The 5,058-nt window shown below is 40.4% G+C and overlaps 1 pseudogene; it reads right to left on the bottom strand.

Moving 5' to 3' along the window:
• Positions 1-3,048: 3,048 nt before the first annotated feature.
• Positions 3,049-3,782, bottom strand: LOC117719296 (mitochondrial fission regulator 1 pseudogene; annotated as a pseudogene).
• Positions 3,783-5,058: the final 1,276 nt, after the last annotated feature.

The following is a 5,058-nucleotide window of genomic DNA, read 5'->3' as shown; positions in this document are numbered from 1 at the left end:
ACAATTTCTCCTAAAATTACACATTCTGCAGTAATGGCTTCCAATGAGTGTCAGTTATCTGAAAACCCAGAGAAATAATGAAAAATATATTGTATATTCAAATAAATCACAGAGGAAAAAAAATCCTCCTGAATGATTTTCAAGAGAACACAAATAAATGTCTGAATGAAATAAGGAAGGCCATTCAGGATGCGAATGTGGAATGCGTGGTTGAAATATTATCCAAGCAGGGCCACAGGCTTAGTTGGGCCAGAGGAGGTACACACTTTAAACCCAGTAATGAGCAGCAGAGGCAGACCTATCTCTGAAGTTCAAGGGGAGCTTGATATATACAGCAAGTTCTAGGCTATCCAGGGATGCATAACAAGACACTGTCTGAAAACTAACTCATCAGAAGAAAAAGAAAAATAATGGACATATGGAATATGAGAAATTCACTCAAATGGGATGCTATGAAGAAACTTCATCATGAAACAGATCAAAGGGAATAAAGAACCTCCAGGATGTAAAGACAAGTTAGAGCAATTGGAACATTCATATTACAAAGATAAATAAGTAAAAAGGTACAAACGAAGCCTTTGAGCTCTATAGGAAATGACAAAAAGACCAAGTCTATAAATTACTGTAATCTTTATTATAATTCCAATGCTATTCTACTCTAAATAATAAATAAATAAATAAAGATAGATAGATAGATAGATAGATAGATAATGATATGAGGCCACAGAAGACAGGGAATCTTCTGGAGAAATGGAAGGCATGACTGGCAGAACAGCTCCTAACACAGTGTTTCTCAACTTTCCTCATGCTGCAGGCTTTTAATGCAGTTCCTCATGTAGTGACCCCAAACCATAAACTTATTTTGCTCCTACTTCATAATTTTTTATGATTATTAATCTTAATGTAAATATCTGATATGTGGGATATATAATATGTGACCACCCCTCAAAGAAGTTGTGACCCATAGGTTGAGAACTATTGTGGTGTCCTAACAGAAAGCTTATGACATTGCAGTTGTTAAGCATTAGAAGGGGTTGTTGACTTATTTTTAAGGGATTATGACTTTTTAAAGTTTTCACTTTCAAATGTCCTTACTTGCCCCATAACAAAGTATATGGCTACATCAAGAGAAAATCCTCCCTTCTGGCAAATTTCTAGGACATCAGAAATCAAATGCGCTTTGGAGGCTGTTAATTCAAATATCCACATTTTTTGGATGAGAAAATATCGTTTGAGATGGTTGGGAATCAGAGACCTACCAGGAACTTGTCAATTAGGTAAGCTGTGGTTGAAGCCTTCAAGGCCAGGGAGGCTTCCAGAGCTGGTGGGAACCCAAGTCCTTTCTCTGCTCATTTCTCTGGCATCATCGATATGCTCAGCTTGAGAAAGGTTTATTTTCATGTGCTTTTAGTTCATCTGCCCAAGACAACAAGCTTACTAACGATCCATGGAAAGCATTCAGCACAGTGAACATTTCAGGATCTCAAACACATTTTCTCCTTCTGATGGTTTTGTGCTGTTTGTTTCTTTGTGCATCTCACACAGAACATTTCAATCCGGATTGATTTTCTGATCAGTGTTCTGTTTCAAAATGAAGCCTGAATGAGTTGGCTTGGTACAAATAGCCACCAATGCTGTATTCACTGACCCTGCCACAGTGGAATATCTGCAAGGGACTGGTTTCTCCCCTCTTCCCTATTTTTACCGTCTTTCTAGATGCTTTAAAAATCTGTGAGACATCTGAGAGTTAACAATAGATAATGAACCCTTTACATTGGGCGAGTAGGACTTCTGAAGGCTCAGCATCATCTGCTTCAGGCAAGCGCAGATTGGTAATAGATGCCAGATGAAAAACCAAACAGACAAACAGATGGACAGACAGACAGACAGACAGACATCAGGAAGGTCCAATATAGCAAAAAAACCTATCTCATAGCGTGTCTGCTCTTTCAGCAAAGTTGAGCACAATGTCATGGGTGAGCGACACTATCAAAGCCAACCCTCTAACTCATAGACTTTTACTATGAGCTTTGTCCTCCGCAGATGCTACCACAACAGAAGCACTCTACGCTGCTCTTAGAAGGCAGCATTGTTCCAAGCTGCTCAGTCCCAAAAGGGAGCAAGCCCAAGTTTGGGTGTCTGTATCTGAGAGAGTCCAGATCAGCTCTGTAGACTTGAACTTTCACATCTTTGGCTGCTGAAAATTCTATGGGCCAAGTGAAAGATCCTCATCCCTCACCCCCAGAAAATTTCACACAGGGAAGAGAGGTACACTATTTACTGGGCAGGAATAACTGCCTGCACGGGCACAGGATGCGTTCTTTTCCCTGCAGCATTCATTGTTTATGGTTTTCAGGAACTCCTGCTTTGGTTTTAAGCCTTCCTCAACCTTCCTAGATGTCGAAGCTCACTGTGTTAAGTTTTTCCTCTAGGAACTCTGCCGCCAGCTTGCCCTACTTTTCTTTGAGTGATGCAAACAGACCTGTTGTCAGCTTGGCCCTCTACTTGATTACTTTAGAATTTTACAAACTCAGTTGACTTGTTTGCTACATCATTCAGATTGGCCAGAACCTCTTCTCCTTTGTAAACATCGCAAGCCATTGTGGGGTTCTACAAAGTCTCTAAAGGCCCCACACCAGACCCCAAGACCTCCCTGAAAAAAACATTTTGGAATTTCAAGCTCCGGTAAGTACTATCGACCTATGAGTTATACCTAATTTCTTCAGGCCTTTTGTCATCAGTGGGTGAGGGTTTTTTTTTTTTTTTTTTTTTTTTTTTTTTTTCTGAAAGAAAATTCAACAGCTTGCTTTATTTTAAAATAGTAACTTCCATTTAGTAGAATGCTAGCCAAATTCAATTCTGATATAAATATAAACTTCTTAGGTCAAAATATGTGGTCAGGCAATTTTTTTTCTGAATCTCATAAAAGACAGTTTTCAAACCATGTAAAATATTTAGAAACAATATACAGTAAAAACACACCACAATTTAAACTAAATAAGCTATGAAAAACAGCCCAATCTTTGTTATGATTTAGAACACCTATTTTCAATAACAGATCTCTGGCATATTTGGCATGTCAGGCTTCTTTGGGTGGTCCTTAGCCAAAGTCTTCCCAGCACTGAGTCTTTGCTCTCTTCATTCTTTAATCAGATTAAGAGCTGATGTACTTTGGTGGAGCACCAATGGAGGGGGAGAGGGAGGAAGGGGAGGAGGAGGTGGTGGTGCTACAGTAACAAATGTGGAAGAACCTAAGCAACCTGCACTTGGTTGAACTCCGTTGCTCCTGCAGGGTCACAATCTTGGCAATCTGAGCTCTAAGGGCAGCAAGCTCATTCTCAAGCACAGAGATCTTTTAAGGCCTCCTCACTGGCTAGTGTCATGTTTGGAGAAGGCTTGCTTGTTTTGAGACAAGTTTGGTAAGGAAGTGTGCCTGCTTGGGGGGCTTCTCAAAGCAAAGAGGGTCATCCTCAAGAGGAGGCTTGGACCTGACCTCTGCCCTGAGTCTTGTTGAGCTCTCTCCTTCTTCAGTGGCTACCCATCCAACATCAGCAAAAGATGCCAACACATCCTCTCCTGAGTGCATGGGACTCCATTCTGTTGCATGGCTGGTAAGCTGAAATTGAACTCTTGGACACTGAATCAGAGATAAGTTGGTACCAATTTTCCTTACGATACTTCTAGATGAACCATATGGTTTTCCAGACCACAGTGTCGACTGTATGCTGACCCCCAACTCGCTGAAACCTCATCCTCATCAGGCACTTAATCCAGCCCAGCATAGAGATGGCCGAGTCTTCCCAACCTGCAGGTCCAGTACTTCAGGTATCCATAGCAACACATGGTCCATAGAGTGCACTCAGCCATGCAGCAGCCCTCACCTTCCCAGCTACTCAGCCGAGGGGTTTTATCAAATGCCTTTTCTGTAACTTTCGAGATGATGATTGATATCCTTCATCCTGTTTATATGATGTGTGTTGATTTGTAGATGTTTGATCATCCTTGCATCTCTGCAATGGAACCAACTTGATCAAGGTATATGAACTCTTAAGTGCTGGTGCTAAATTTGGTTTGCTAGTATAATGAGGTGGTGTGAGTGTGAACAGTGCCAATAGGTTCATATGATGGAATGATTGGTCCCTAATTGGTAGAGCTATTTGAGAAGGATTAGAAAGTGTGGCCTCATTGGAAGAGGTGTGTAACTGGGGAAAGACTTTTGACTTCAAAATTCTATACCATTTTCAGTTAGCTCTCTTTGCCTTCTGGTTGTGTCTCAAGATCTGAGCTCTAAATGATTCCTCTAGCACCTTTCCTCCCTGTCTGTGGCTATGATCCTCACCACGATGGTCATGGCCTCTACCCCTTGAAACCATAACCCCCAAATAAGCTCCTTCTTCTATAAAATGCCTTAGTTATGATGTCTTAATACATCAGTAGAAAAGTAACTAAGACAGATACTATTTTGTGAGAATTTTTGCACTTGCGTTCATTAGGGATATTGACTTACAGTTTTGCTTCTTTTTAAAGTTGCTTTGACCATGTGTCTTGTCACATCAATAGAAAATTAATTTAGCCAGAATTTGCTACCAGGAGTGGGTTACTGCTGTGACAGGCCTAACCATAATGTTTGTTGGAAAAATATGAAAAACTTGGAGATTTTGGAGTATAAAAGTGGTTGCATGCTGTAAGTGGGGCTGGCTGGCTTAATGGGTCATCCCATTAAAATCTTGGAAGATTGCAGTACTGAGAACAATGGGCCTATAGAGGTCCAGCTCAGGAGGTTTCAGAGGTGAACAATATTATCAGCCAGGATAGAGAACATTGTTGTGATATTTTGACAAAGAATGTGATGGTTTTAGCCTTGGTCCTAAAAATCTGCCTGAGGGTAGATTGAAGAGTTTTGGATTGATTTCATTGACAGAGGAGATTTCAAAACAACCTAGTATTGATCCTGTCACATGGTTATTAGTGATGCTTCTTATGCAGCTCTACAGTGAAAAAAGCAAACAGGACAAATAGAAATAATAAATACACAATTTTAAGCCCTTTAACTTTGGA

The sequence above is a fragment of the Arvicanthis niloticus genome, chromosome 13, assembly GCF_011762505.2.
Source record: "Arvicanthis niloticus isolate mArvNil1 chromosome 13, mArvNil1.pat.X, whole genome shotgun sequence".
Taxonomy (NCBI): Eukaryota; Metazoa; Chordata; class Mammalia; order Rodentia; family Muridae; genus Arvicanthis; species Arvicanthis niloticus.
This window is presented reverse-complemented; position numbering and strand designations above follow the sequence as displayed.